Here is a 15464-nt window from a genome sequence, read left to right as displayed (position 1 = left end):
GGAGGGAGGGAAGGAAGGAAGGAAGGAAGGAAGGAAGGAAGGAAGGAAGGAAGGAAGGAAGGAAGGAAGAAGCTATTTCTAGTCCTGCTTCCTAGCTTATCTAGAGCCCAGAAATGAGAGTGACAGAGGCTATGAAAGCATGAGGGGACTCAAGGTGGGCCCGTAGGACAGGCAGGCAGACAAGCTAGAGATGAGCGTGAAGAACCCATGTAACACTTCTGGGTCTTTAGGTCAAGGGCTTAGGTCAAATCAACACTGATTGCTATTTGTGCTAGGTATTAGAGATAGACACTGTCCACCGAGTTCTCAGTACATGTGGAAATGTCCATCTGTGAAGTTAAGGACAGTGTATATATTAAGTCTCAGTCTGTGCTATTTCACATGAAAGCTCTAGAAGCTACTGTCCCAAAGGTTTCATGGAAATGCTGAGGTGTGAACGGAGGCTCTCAGCTATGGCAGCCCTCCACCTCCTCCAGAGACAACTGAGCAACACCCTCTTCCTCTGACCCTGCTGAGGGTTAAGAATACAAAAGAAACTCAAACACATTTCAACATTCCTTTGATGACATTTCCTTTTATGGTTACTGGATGTTACCTCAAAAGCCTGGACCTTTCTAGTAACACTTTCTAGGCTCCAGGTAAGAGACCCAGCCATGGACAATGGATCAAGCCTGGTGACAAGCCACAAGAGGGGTGTATGCAGAACAAAGACACTTGCTGTCCCCAGCTCCGGACTGAGAGGAGACCCAGGCACACGAGGCAGGTGTCTTCCACACAAAGTCTTCCCCCTCCAGTATACCACAGAGGACATATTCAGAAAACAGAAAGTACTCATTGCATATAAAAACCTAGAGAGTTTAAGCAGAAGTAAAAGAGGGTGACATACACATCATACTCTTCTATCTCACCGAATTAAGGACTACAGATCAGAAAAGATGAGGTGAACTGACCCCAGATCCTCAACTCTAGAGTGAACGTTTGAACACTTGGAACTGGCAACAGTCCCCAGTGAGCTCGCTCTGCCACTGGCCGGGTGGGAGGTGGGGAGAGGATATAGGATCCTGCTACAAGCCCACAGGGGCACTGTGATAACCAGTTCTTGCTGCGACGGCAGTGATCTCCTCTAAAACAGAGATTGTGTTGGTCCTATCCAGAAAAGGAGAAACTTACCCCTAGAACCATGACACTTTATCCACACCACCTACACCGAAAACAACAAAGCTTGAACCAATTGCCCTTTATTGCCTGCTTAAGAGCAGATTCCAGCTGAGCAAAGGACATGAGTCAGGGTTCATCTTCGAGGATGCCAAGGTGGTTTAGAGGTGCCTCTCAGAGAAGGCAATTCACTGCCCATGGTGTGGGAAATTCTATTTCTATTTCTATTTCATAATATAAACATCTTATCAATGCTATCGACTCAGAAACCACGGACTACCTCCTCAGAAGTTCCAGCAGGTATTAGCAGGTGCATAACCCTCCAGGCCCTCTTCATGGGGGGAGAGACCAAATGTGACCAGATGTCTAGCCAGGTGCCCTCACATGAACCACCAAACTCTATCTTATCCAGCTTTATCTGGACCAACCCATCTGATTTGTGCACCAACGCTACTATTATCCCTACTTTACAGGAAAGGGGACTGAGGAACAAAGAGGTTATACACAGTGTTAACTGTCCAAGGATGCCATGCCGGGAAGGGGCACAAATGGCCCTGAGGGGCTTCCTAGGAGGTGGATACTTTGGAGGCACGTGTTGGGGTGCGGGTAGGGCTTGGAAGATAAGCTAGTTGCTCAACTAGTTGTAAAAGGCAGCTAGATGAGCGAAGGCCCCTGAACGAGGCAGGCCAGATGGCAGGGGCCAGAAGCAAGGCAGAAGCATTCTGAGCGCGAGTCCCCCACAGCTGTCAGTGCAGAGACCCTCTCCCTCAAGATCACCATGGATTCCGGGATGCATCCAGCCTGGCTGGATCCACCAGAATGTAAGGTAATTATGCATAAAAATGCTGATCATTGTCCTCCTGTTTGTTTTAAAGGAGCAGTGGCTGTGAGGTGAAGGCCCAGGCTGCTCCCTTTAAGGGAGCTCCCGGAGGCCAGCCAGGCAGCTAGGCAGTGGTTCTCAGCACAGGGACAGCTGCGGGGATGCGCTCTGCTGGCTGGAAGATCGGCAGTGTTCATCTGCTGATAAAGCAACAGAACAGGACACTCTGCAGGCAAGAGGGCAACTTTCTAGATCCCAGAAACTGATAACCCAACCACAGCTGCAGACAGAAGGCAGGTAAGTTCGCAAGAAGTGACAGGAACCACTCGGGCGAGCTGGAACAGAACTGGACACACCTGCCACTTTTCCCAACTGCACAGAGCTTGGCCCTTGAGATGCCTATGCCGTCGAGAAACAAGCCGGGCACTCTGAATGACCATGGACTTCAAAAAAGCAGCAGCGGACTAGTGGGCAGCAAGGAGAAAAACTGGGCTCAAAGTAGACGTGGCTTTCTGAAGAGAAATCCTCCCTTCATCCTCGAATGTGTGGTGAGGGCCAGGACTTATGGAGGACCAGGGGGCAGCCTGAGGAAACCTTTGTCTGCCAGCGGCCAGCCCCTCACCAGGGCCCGGGGCCCCAGGGAGGAGGCCACGTTGTGGAGACTCCTCTGCCCCCAAACACATGGAAATGGTACAGATAACCGAGACACACACCTACCTATGTTTCACGTGAATGTCCACGGAATAAGAGTTTACGTTAGCAGGCAGCCCAAAGCAATAGAACCAGATAAAATAATGCCTTGCTTATTAAAAGGACAGTAAAATATATCGTGTATTAGCCTTTTCCACAACACCCGCAACACACTCTGCCTCCGTTCAAAGAAACAACTGCGCCCTGCCGCAGAACTCTGCCCAGAGAAGACAGTTCGAAGTCAGTGACACAACAGATCCCGCAGCTGGCCTGTTCTCACTCTCCGCTTGGGCACGTCCAGCCGGAGGTCTCAATCTATTTTCTCAGGGTTATGAGGAGTGTCCTAGCCACTGAACGCCCACATGCACTACAGCCCCCAAACATGGTATGATTCCCACGGCAGCCGGGGCACTGCCTCCGCTGAAGGAAAGGGGTGCCCCGGACTGAAGAAGGGGGCCACCAGAACCCAGGGCCACCTGGCTTCACACCACGCTTTGAGTTCAAGGGGCCCTCCCAAGTTCTCACTTCCCATGGACGCCCACAGACGGTCTTAATGGTTATCAGAGATTGGGCTCTGTCCGCAGACACCCGCCCTAAGAGGACTCCAAACAGAAAGCACTTTCTTGTCTTTCAAAATAGGATGCTTGAGCAAGTGTGGCTGGAGAGATAAGCCTGGAAGAGCTCATGCTGTGGCTGCAAAACAGCATGAAACAGAATCAAAACACGGGCCCAGAGACTGTAACAGGGACACCACAGAAGTTCACGCGCTTAAAGGAATACCCTGAAATCATCGCAAATGTAAACGTTAACAAGGTCAGGACGCGGACATCTTTAGATGGAAGCCAAGCGCAGAAGTCTTGATTTTTCCAGGGTGTCAGCGATATTAAGTGCTACATACACCACTTGAACTGGAAATAATCCCTGTTGCAACTTGGCGCCCCACTTCCTCCTACGAAATGCCTCTTTCTAAATCAGAGATGTTACTGGTCTGACTCATTTAAAGAGATCGCCAGAGCTGGCCCCCACCATTTTAGAGACTGACTAGACTGAGAAAAATAGAACGATTCCTAGGAGGCTGTTTACCATAAGGACGGCCAAGTTTCCGTACAGTCCACAGGGTCTAGGGGCTGCCGGTCCCCAGGGTCTACCAAGGGTTGCACGCCACCTAACTCTCCAGCTTAGAACAGGGAGCAGTTGTCAGGGGTCCAGAAGGAGGGCCTCAGTTTGCTGTCCCCTCCCTAGCAGCATCCCTGGGCCTTATCAGGATAGGACCAAGCTCAAGTACAACACTTATCATACTTCAGACACACACACACACACCATTCACATATGTCTAAGTGTGAGCTGGCCTCCATTTCTGGGAGGATGCTAATTATCCACAATTCCATCCAGGTTTTAGGTTTGCATAGACCCATCCCTGTAGCAGGCACCGGACCTCCAGGTCTGAGCATGGCAGCAGCCTGAGTGACACATCGCCAGGCTCAGCGGTCCCTTTGACATATAAATGCTGTGACGAATGGCAAATTGGGTGGATGGGCAGCACCGGTGGGTGGAAGGATGCATTAAAAAGTGAAGGAGCAAGACCATGGGGTACCTATTTCTGGACCTATTTCTGTACCAACTGCACCGGGGCAGCTAAGTCACCCTGTGTGTTGATATTTCTACATGTGTGGAGCTGTGCAGGCCATGGACATGACCCACTAGGAATGACTATCATTAAATTAGCATTTACCACGTCATGTGTTGCTGTCATTTGGCAGCTCACAGACACCTGTTACTTGAACGGTATTTCCCCTTGCATTTTCAAATTTCAGTTGTTGCTACATTTTAATTGTTGATACACTGTTTGAGCCCTGGTTCCCCGCCTCCAGTGTCAGAAGATTTCATCTGCAATTCTTTGAGATTCTATTACCTGGTGATTATGCACTAAGAAACTACAGAAGAATGAAAGAATGAGCACCGGACAAGGAATCAAGTATCCTGTGTTTTAGTGGCAGGCCTGACTCACAGGGTGAATGCTTATCAGTAAGTGGGCCACGACGACTGAATTTCCTTTCGTTCTTTCCGGTATCTGAGTGCCTACTATATTCCCATCGCTGTTCTAGGCGCTGAGGAAACATCAGCGAGCAAGAGGCAAAGACCTCTGCCCTGGCTCACGCTCTCCCTCCCGTAACTTGCTGCTGTTAACTCTTGCCTCCCACTCGTGCAGAATCAGAACTGGAGAGTGAGCCACTGGGCAGCTGGTCTGGACCCGTGCTGCTCAATCCTGTTTCTACAAGCCTCATGTGGCCCTTGAGCACTCGACACGGTGCAACTCCACACTGAGACCACTGAGACATGCTGTGAACATAAAATACACCCCAGATTTCAAGAACTCAGTAGGAGGGGGGAGGAAAAAAGGAAAATATCTCCTTAATATTTTTTATATTGATTACATATGGAGAGGCTAACATGTGCTATAATGGGTTAAATAAAATCATTAAAATTCATTTAACCTGTTTACTTTTATATGTGTTTATTTTATATATGTTTGTATTATATGTGATGACTGCCAGAAACTTAACTGGGGCTCTCCTAAAATCCTGGACAGCACTGGTCGACTGGCCTTATCACAATGAAGAAACCAAAGTCTGAAGAGGTAGAGAGGTTCATCCTCACAACCCAGGACAGCCTCAGAGGCGGGGAGGAGGGAAGCAGAGAGACGGTGAGAGGCCCGGACCCTGGAGGCAGCAGCAGTGCTAGCTCCCAGCTGAGCAAGCCTGCCCCAGGGCCTGGACACAGGGTACATGCTCACTTCGTGTCCACTTCATCTCTCCTCCTGGCTCCACACTCTTCCTACCGCAGCACCCGGCCACTTCCTCCACGTGAGTGCCTCAGATGGCCAAGACCATGCAGGGTCAGTCAGCCGCGATGCCCACCTCCTCAGCCACAAGCACAAGTCAGGGATAAACAGGGCGCATTTGGGGGTAGGGTGTAGACAGCCAGCCAAGGTGGAGAATGACCCTTTCTCCCACTCTCGCATAATGGCTAAGCCAGGGGACAGAAGCACATGGCAACCAGAGGGCGCAGACACAGTTCAAGATTCGTGGATAATTTTCTTCTCAAAACAGGCCCACAGAGAGTAAATATGGAGACAGATATGGGACTTCTGTGTTCATTCAGTTGAAGATTTGAAAATAGAAACAGAAAACAAAGGACACGGCAGAACTGGAATGGAGATCTGGGGACCCTCAGACGGGGTGACCTCAGGAGCCTCTCAGAAGGGTCTAAAGCTGGGTCAAAATATAGTTTGGTGGGGAAGGAAGAGCACTGATTTGTTCAAATATGTGAGTATGAATTCTGTGAGGCAAGGGAGAGCAGTCCAAGGGAGGTGGAGAATGAACAGAAGGTCAGAAGGGGACAGGTCCTGAAAAGGAGCTCGGCTTCTGGAGGGATGGGCAGTTCCTGGGAGTTCTTTAGGTGCCGTTGGAGAGAGGCATGGGAAGTGGAATTGGCCAGAGGCAGGAGAAGAGCCCCGTACTGCTCTCATGGAGCTGCTGTCTACAGGGCCCTGAACCAGGTCAGTGATGGCAGTGGGAAACAAAAAGTGAAAAAGATAAAAGGTCAGCAGAACCAGCAGCCGAGTGAATCGGAGAGAGAAAGGCTGAGCGAGCCATGTGAGGCTGCTGTTGGGGTGGCTGGGCAGGAGGGCAGGATGGGAAGTGCTGGAAGAGAGCAGGTCTGGAGCTCAGCTTAAGGAGTTTCAGCTGCGGGCCAATTAGCAGGCGCAGCCCCTGGGCTCCAAACCTACCAAACAGAGGCCACCATTTGGAAAAAGGCCCTGAAACCACCGGGCATTTTAGGCTGGGAGCTTCCTGCCCAAAAAGCTCCTGGCACCTTAACCCACCAGAATGAATCTACCTAAAGGCGGCTTCCCTCGCTGAGAGGACTGGCAGTTCAATGCCAGCAGAGCACTGTATCCAATCCACAGGAGCACCTTCTGTGCCCCAGGCCCTGCTCCGGGTGCTGGGGATTCAGCAGGGAGCACTGATCCCTGCCTTCCTGGGGCTCACATGGCCAGTGGCTAAGAACAACAAGCAAAATCCCAGTGCCTGTATATTAGGAAGCTGTCCCGGCTCCTCCGGCATCCAGAGAGCTTCCACAGGCCTTTTTACATACCACTGCCTTGGCCTCCTCGGCACCTGGCATCAACCGCTGCCTGGGGAAGCACTTAACTGCTTACTGACTCAATCACGGTTATCCAAGAAATAAACACTTAATGCAGTTTAGTGACCAAGCCTCCCAAGGGCTCTGAGACTAAAAAATATCCTACACAGAGTTACTTAACATTAGCAATTATTTCTTCATGTTCGTTTTTTCCTGTTGTTCCAAGTTCAGCAAACAGTTCTAGGGCAGCTTAGAGAGACCAGCTGTACAAAATCTATTGATTCTAAACAATTCATAAGGCTATTTCCTACATAGCTGGGTTATGTGAAGAGACTTCGTCTAAACCACTTAAATTCCAAATATGAGCTTCTTTATAACGCACACAGTGAAAGGATAAAAAGGCTTGAGACCAGAAGTCTGGGAAGCATCACAGGAGATCAGCACTACTGCTGTACCCGACTGGCTTGTTTAAACACACGAGCATTTCTTTAGACGCAGGGGTGGCTGCTTCATCATAATGCAGCTGATGCCAGCTTGACAGGCCATGGTCAAAACACCAGGATGGCACAACACATTTTTCCATATTGCCTGTTGTGTACTTCAGTGACATCACAAAAAAAGCAACCAACCTTATCTAACCAGAGTAATGTTTTATCCCAAGTAACACCTCAGATTCTGCATTACTTCCCTTTAACCCCTAAACACACACACACGGTAACGCACTCAGCCCAGAGATCTGGCGTGAGACCAAGAAACCCAAACACAACAATCCAAGTTTAACCTAACTCATGAAACTAGGCTTGGGCTTCCACAACTTCTCTTGGGACACACAAAAAAGGTTTACCATTCAGTGCTCTTGGCTTGTCATTCTCTGCTGACTGGCCCGAGGCACACAATATACCAGAGATGAAAGATGAAGACAAGGTACTACTTACTTGAGTAGTCTAAAAAACCGTGTCATTTTCTAACTTTGTATCAAATGTGTCCGATTACCGGCACTGGGAGAACAAGGGCACTACAGTCCACTCTACGTTATCTTTATTGCTAGGCAGTTCCTTGGATTTTCAGAAGTACGAGGACTTCTCTGTTCTTTGATGGGTAGTGCAAGATGTGCACAATTTGCCCAGGCCTTGAACACTGGGGACTGTAGGCTAAGTGGAGCATGTTGGGAAATGCAGGGGTGAGGGGTTCTGTAACTCAGGATGGGATTCCCATGAGCTACTTGTACTCACAGTACAGGCGAGCAAACCTTGGAGAGAGAACCACTGGTGCTCAGCTAAATCACACTCATTCTGACAAATGGGCAAGATTCACATCCTTTCCTTCAGAGGTACCCCAACTTAATCGCTGGATACAAGGGAGGTATTATAGAAGAAACTCAACACAGAAAGTGCTTCGGTGAGCTCTAGGTACAGACACTGTCATGAAATTAGGGACCTTTGTTTTAGGTAACAATTTAGAGGCCTCCTGGCTGAGGAAAAAAAAAGTGTTTTGTTTTGTTTTGTTTGTTTTACGTTCACATTATGTGGTGGGACTTGCCCTATAGCTACCTGAACAATTATATTCAATATACCAAAACCTTCTTTCTAAAAACTCCTTATTGAGAATAAATGTACTCTAAAGATATAGGTATACCTTAAGGCACAAGGTTTCAGTTATCTCAAGTAAAAGCTTGACTCCAGAGATATTAAGTTTTCCATCTTCACAAACAAGAATGTCAAAGGACAGAACCCCTGCTGGTCCAGCCAGACTGCCTCCCTGAAAGTGAAGAGAAAAGTCAGCATTCTCTAGTCCCCACCCCACCCCCTTCAATGGCAGGGTCTCCTGTGGGTCTCACTCCCTCAATAATATCTTTGGGGATTTAAGACACAGCACAATTCTTGGTAAGCGCTCTTACCGTGCCCCCCCCCAACACCCAGGCAGCCCCAGGCGGCCTGGCTTGCTTCCTTGTGGGCTTCCTTGCCAAGTTACTCCCCTGGAAATGTTAGTGTAGCCAACAATGGCCACTCTCATCATCCCCCCACCCCCGCACCTTGGAGGGCAGCTGGGCCAAGCCAGGAGTCTACTTCAGAAGAATTTAATAATCTTTACTTTATTTCCTCGGAAGGTTCAGGTTCCTGACCCACCGACCAAATATCCTGAATACCAACTGTCACAATACAAATGATTACAACAGTTTTTATAAACGCTGACTGTAATAAGTGAACTTTAAAGCACTCCACGGCTTACATGTTATAGCTTCATTTAAAAAAAGTTTAAAAGGCAGCAGGTCGCTACCTAAGACAAGGACTTAGTCCTGCAGAAGCCTTCCTCCAGACAAAAAGGAGGGAAGAGGACTGAGCTGCTCCCTCCCGTGAGGTCCAGCCTAATGTATCAGTCGGTTCTAGCGGGGATGGGCGAGCTCTCACTCTCCAGAGAAACTCGCCAGGCTTTTCTCCGGAAGTCCTCCCTTACTTTGAGGTAGCGCAGTTTGGTGTTCTCCCGCATCTGCGTTCTGTGTTTAGGTGTACAGGCTACCAACCTGTACTGGTCGGGTTCGTCACCCTCCTCCACCTCCCGTCCCACCTCTGTGATCTGGGGCAGCCACTCGCGGCACCGCTAGCCCAGTCAACTCACTGTCAAGGCTTTTAGTCTACACGGTAAGCAAGTTTCATTCCTAAAAGGGGAGGAACCAGGCAGGGCACAGACACCGTATTCCCCACAAGTTTCGAAGAGAAGTGCAGCGCGCAAAGTCACTCCCTTGGACCACTTTTGCTGCCCACGGTGTCCACAGTCTAGCGCGAGTACACGGAAAGTTAGGGATCTCCGCCCTGACCTCGAAACCCCGGGCTTGGCGCCCAGCCGGGGAAGCGCTCCTCCCCTCCCCGGCCTGATACGAGCCCCTGACCGCTGCGTCTCCAACTGCGCCTCCCGAAACCGCCGCATTCGAATTCGCGCTCGGCTGGCCTGCGGCGGTGTGCGTGCCCGCGAGAGCGCAAGCAAGGACGGGGCGGCAGGGGCGCCGTCGGGCCGGGAAGGGGCTGAAGGCCCCCATCACAAGCTCTTCGGCCGCCCCGCCCGCGCCGGTCGGCGCGCAGCCCGAGGGACGCGCGGAGCAGGAACTCGCCGAAGTTTGCCAAGCCCCGGACGAAGTCTCTGGAAAGTTGTAGCTCTCTCTCGGGGCGTCTCGCCTGGTCCTCGGGGGCGGTGGATGTGTGTGGGGATGTCGTCGCGGGGGCGGGAGGGGAAGGGGGCAACGCGGCCCGCACCTGTCCGCACCTCCCCTCGGCTCCCCACCGGGCTCTGAGGAAACTGGAGCTCCACCCGACGGAGACAGGCCCCCGAAGGCAGAGCGCGCAGTTCTCTGGGGCCGCCGCATCCTCTCACCTTTAAGGGTGGGGGCCGGGGACTCACCTGGGCGGCGGAAGAGGGACGACAGAGGCAGGTCCTTGGCGTGGGCAGCCCCCAGCAGGAGCGGCACGGTCACTACAGCCCCCAAGCAGCGGCACCGAGTGAGCGGACCTGCCGCCGCCCCCTCCGTTCTTATACGGCTTGACCACGCCCCCGCCCCCGCCCCTAAGCCTTCCCTTCCAGGGGAGCAAGGGGCGGAGTGGGGCGGAGCCAGCGCCCACGGGATCCTTCCGCCTGGGCGCTGACGGCAAGGGCAGGGCGAAAGGTGCCCTCTGATTGGCTCCTCGGGTGAATGGTTGCCGAGAGACGAGTAAACCTTCGGCGGCTGGAAGGGGCGGGGGGGGGTGCTAAAAGAGGTAGCACTGCGCAGGCGCAATAGAGAGGGGCTGGGTTGCCCCCCCCCCCCCAACTTCGGAGTTATTGGGACTCTCTTTCTACTTTCCGCTGGGCTCTCTTCTGCCATTGCCATCACATAACTCTTCTCCCAAGTTCTGCCCATCTCCGTCCCGCTCCCTCGCAGGCCTGTTTTTTTCTCTTGCTTTTCTGGGGATTTTCGCGTTGGTTCTCTCTCCAGGAGTGGGGAATGAAACCCCTACGCCTACCTCCGGCGTGTGTTTCGAAGTCAGAAAAAAAGCTTACGGTTTCTGAGCCAACGGCGCTTTCCTCTTTCCCCAAACAAATTGCCTGGAGGCCATCGGGGAAAGGGCCGGCGCAGTTGGTTCTCTGCCCGCAGTTACCACCTGTGTGCGGTTAGTGGGACTGCGGACCTCGAGGAGTCCGTCGCCAAGGCGGGCAATCGCGACAGCTTCGGCCCTGCTCGAAATGTCGCGTATGTTATATAACATGCAAGCGGGGCTTGGACACGATCCACTCGTTCCATAGGAAGGGGCCCAGAGTCCAGGTTCTAAACTGAGATCAATCTGGGTTGGGATCTCCGCTCAACACCTATCTGTAAGGCCTTGGGCAACTAACTTAACGACCCTCTGTAAATCTCTTTCCTCACCTGTATGACAAGACTAAAAAAAGAACAGCTTTCTAGGCTTCTATAAGTACTAAATAAGAACATGAGACGTTATTAGTGCAGTGTCTGATGCAAAGTGTGTAGTAAGTTGTTTATATCAAATAGTAGCTGTTGTTATTTATAAATAAACATTTACTGAGCTTGTACTAATCCTTTACTGGGTGGTGGAGAAGGTTACTTTCCAGATGCAGTATTTCCCTATCCCTCCCGTTCCATCCCTGCCTGAAATATCAGTGTCTGCCAAGATCTCAAGAGCTCTCTGGTGGAGGGAGAGGTCTGCAGGAACGTGGATAAGATAGGATTTCAGTATGCCTGCTTGTAGGGAAAGTCACAGTGACTCTATTGTTGAACATGAAATCAGGTTATATGGTCTGATTTTTTCTCAATTGTTGAGGTATAAATTCAGTATAGTGCACAAAGCTGGTGTGTCCACCTGATGAATTCCTACATATGTGTACACCCATCTGGCTGCAAACCAGCTCGAGACGTAGAGCATCTCCAGTTTCCTCATGCCCCTTCCCATTCAGTGTCCCTCAAGGGTAAACACTATTCCAACCTCTGTCACGGAAGATTAGTTTTCCAGGGTTTGACCTTGATGTCTATCAATTACATGTATGTGCATTTTGGTGTCTGGCTTCTTTCACTTAACAGTGTGTCTATAATATTCATCCATTTTGTTGCAAGTGACAATGGTTCATTCATTTCCATTGTTGTATACTATTTAATTATGTAAATATCCAACAATTTATATACTCATTCTACTAGTGGATGTTTGGGTTGCATCAAGTTTTCATCTATCCTGAATGAAGCTACTACAAACTAGCTCTTTTTTCTAGCCTCACTGAGATGTAGTTGACAAATAAAAATTGTGTATATTTAAGGTGTAATACATGTTTTGATATACACTGTGAAATGATTACCACAACCAACCTAATTACCCATTACCTCACATAGATCCTGTGTGTGTATGTGTAATGCAAATGCTCTCTTTGCCAATTTCAGGTACATAATACAGTATTATTAATTATAGGCCCCATGCTGTACAGTAGATCCCCAGAACTTATTCATGGGGTGTAACCGAAATTTTGTACCCTCGGGCCTACATAGACACGCCTTTTATGTTGGATTTATATTCAGGATTAGAATTGCAGGATGACAAAATATATACATATTGAGCGTTATATACTACCAAATAGTTTACTCAAGTGGTATAATAATTTGTATACCAACCAGTGATATGAGATTTCCCGTTGTTCCACGTCCTTGCCAATATCAGTATCATTGGTCTTTTTAATTTAAAAAAGCAGGTCTGTATTTCATTATGATTTAAATTTACATTTATCTGATGACCAGTAATGTTGAGCAACTTTTTATATGCTATTGGGCATTTGGTACCCTTTTAGTTAAGTGTCTGTTCGAATCTTTTGCCCATTTGTAGAGAGTTGTCTATCTTAGGGATCTGTAAGAGTTCCTTACATAGTTTGGGTGTAAGTCCTTTGCCCAATATATGTATTACAAATATCTTCTCCCAGTCTGTGACTTTCTTTTCATTCTCTGAATGTTATCTTTTGACAAACAAATTCTTAAGTTTAAAGAAGTCTAATTTATTAATCTTATCTTTTAGGACTGGGGCTTTCTTATGTCCAGTTTAAGAAATTGTTGCCTGGTGTAAGGCCATAGGGATCATGGCCTTTGTTTTCTTCTAGAAACTTGATTGTTTTAACCTTCATAGTTATGTCTACGATTAATCTCAAATTAACTTTTTGTGCAGTTTGGGGTCAAGATTTATTTTTTCCCATTTGGATATCCAATTAGCTCAGCACCAATGGCAAACAGTTTTGTTGAATGAATGGATGGATGAATGAATGAATGAATATTTTTTGAATGAAAAATTCATTTGAGAGAACAAAGCAACCAGTTACTTAGAATCCAGAATGTCCAGAAAAACCCAGGACACATGATCACTATAAATTTAATGCAAAATTTTATATTACATTGACTCTTGGACCTTTTCTATCTTTTCAGTACCCAGTGAATACCATTAGCACAAGTAGCCTTAGGGTACAACACAGTTCAGAAATTCTTACCTAGAATTTGATCTGGCATGATTTGGTTCTACCTTTGTGGAGGTAAAATTTTGTTCAGCTTCCTGACCAGTAGGTAACTTTGACCATTAGGGAGGGGGGAGAACCAAGAGCCAGAACAGAAATTAATAACTCATATATGTGTATATTTTTTTTCTTGGTCCCCTTTTTATTCCCGGGGCATTACTTGACTTTTCTAGAATTTTGTTTCTGATTTTGTTTGTTTGCCTGTTTTGTTTCATAAAAGACACAGTGTTCTTTCTACCTCATAAAACTGTGGCATCCTAGAGCTGGAAGGAGTCTCGGGGAGTCATTGCCCATTGGACACAGAACCAGATATTGAAACTTTCCAAGATTATTGGATCCTCCTTGCCAAATTCCAGCTCCTGCCAGTACACACCCAATCAAAATGTTTAAAGACCTTTGCATTCTGAGTGGTTCACTTATCTATACCTATGAAAGCTAAGGAAAGAATAACAGAGGGATGAAATAGTTTTTAAAATGCAGGTATGCCTCACTTGTGGCCATGACACTGAAAATGTTTTCTGTCTCAATAGAATCTTATTTTAAATACTCAGGGAAGCAAAGACATTCTGTCATCAATTATTTCTGTAAGGCAAAAAACCCCCACTCCTACTTAGTGCCCAGATATCCCCATTTATTAGTTTCTTGAGTCTTTCGTTTTTGTAGTACCTTATCCCAAGGTGGATTATCATGATAAATGTTTATTAAACTACCCTCCTTTAAATATTTTTCTTAAAATGATTTTTAGAGGTGCCTGGGTGGCTCAGTCAGTTAAGCATCTGTCTTCGGCTTCAGGCCATGATCCCAGGGTCCTGGGATGGAGTCCTACATTGGGCTCCCTGCTCAGCGGGGAGCCTGCTTCTCCCTCTGCCTCTACCCCCCCCCCCAACATGTGCTCTCTGGCTCACTCTCTCTGTGTCAAATAAATAAATCTGTAAAAAAATGATTTTTAAGTGAAGTTCTGATTGTGTAGACAGTCATATAGAGAAGTGCACAAATCATAAACGCACACAGCTCAATGAACTTTCACAAACTGAACCCATCTGTGTCACTAGCAAGTAGATCAAGAAACAAAGGAGCACACAGCACTGGGGACCCATTTTAAAACCACGACAGTGGCCTTGTCTACATCCTAGCGAGTGTCTGGTGAGGTCCAGGCATGACTTGGCTCTCCACTTCCCACCTAGAACTCTTGACGGTGAATCTCTATCTCTTCTCGGGCTCCCTCAGGATGTTGCAGAAAGCGAACTAGGTTTGGAGTAAGAAGGTGTAAATTTTATTTAGAGCAAAGCACAGGAGGAATGGATCTGAGACTAGTCAGATCTGATGGGGCAGGGAGGAGGGAGCTGGCTGCATATTTGGGTGGTGATCTTATAGCAGGTTCAAGCATAGCATGGCTGTGGAGGCCCTGGGAAACTGAGGCAGCACGAAAAGAGTAAGATAGGGGCCCAGAAAGGGGGAGAGGGTAATGGTGGTGCTCCAGAGAAAGGAAGATCCGAAATATGAGTAGTGCTAACTTTAGCTCTCTGAGCTAGTGTCTCTAGACACCCTTCCTGCCCACCTCCTTGATGGTGTCACTGGGGAAAGGATGTAGGGTTTACTCAGATGGCTCATACCCTGTTAGTTGGCTCAACCTCTCTGAGTCTTAATTTCCCAATCCAAAAAAGGGAAAGGTAATTAGACTCTCTGCTTCATGGAGGTGTGCCCCAATCACATGAGGGAGTGAATGCATGTGAAAACAGTTGCCTTTTTACAATACTCCTCTCTCTTTGCCAACCATGGGCCCTTTCTCACTTTACCCTCAGGATGGCTTGGCAAGCAAGTCAGATGAGAACAGAGGAGGGGAAATTCTCAACACCTTGTCATGGCTACCTCCACTTCTGGGGCCCCGGATTTCTTATCTGAGGATTAACATTTTCAAATCCTCCTTCAGGGAAAAGGGATTCCATGAAAGTATAAATTGTTAGCTGATCATTTCATATCTCCTGACCAACCATGTCCACTCTGAAGCTGACTTATATTTAGATTCTGGATGTCTCTCTCACCAGCTGCTGTAATGCCTGAAACTTCTGGCACTGGAGTCCTTGCCTCTTAGGGAAGAGACTCCCACCATTCCCACACAGTTTGCCAGAGG

General features: G+C 48.3%; 1 protein-coding gene across 3 annotated transcripts in view; it reads right to left on the bottom strand.

Annotated features, from left to right (window-relative positions):
- The window catches only part of TENT5C (terminal nucleotidyltransferase 5C), a 21928-nt gene extending 11579 nt beyond the window's left edge, over positions 1-10349 (bottom strand). The window contains exons 1-2 of one of the 3 annotated variants that reach the window (XM_019805200.2): positions 10205-10309; positions 8447-8569 (exon numbers count right to left, since the gene is read on the bottom strand). The gene's annotated coding sequence lies outside the window, so the exon portion shown is untranslated. Of the gene's footprint in view, positions 1-8446; positions 8570-10177 lie in introns of all 3 variants that reach the window. The other 2 variants (XM_011231450.3, XM_034654176.1) reach the window with 2 other exon arrangements.
- Positions 10350-15464: the final 5115 nt, after the last annotated feature.

Source organism: Ailuropoda melanoleuca, chromosome 2 (genome assembly GCF_002007445.2).
Source record: "Ailuropoda melanoleuca isolate Jingjing chromosome 2, ASM200744v2, whole genome shotgun sequence".
Lineage (NCBI taxonomy): Eukaryota > Metazoa > Chordata > Mammalia > Carnivora > Ursidae > Ailuropoda > Ailuropoda melanoleuca.
The sequence above is the reverse complement of the archived record's forward strand: the minus strand, read 5'-3'. Positions and strand labels throughout refer to the sequence as shown.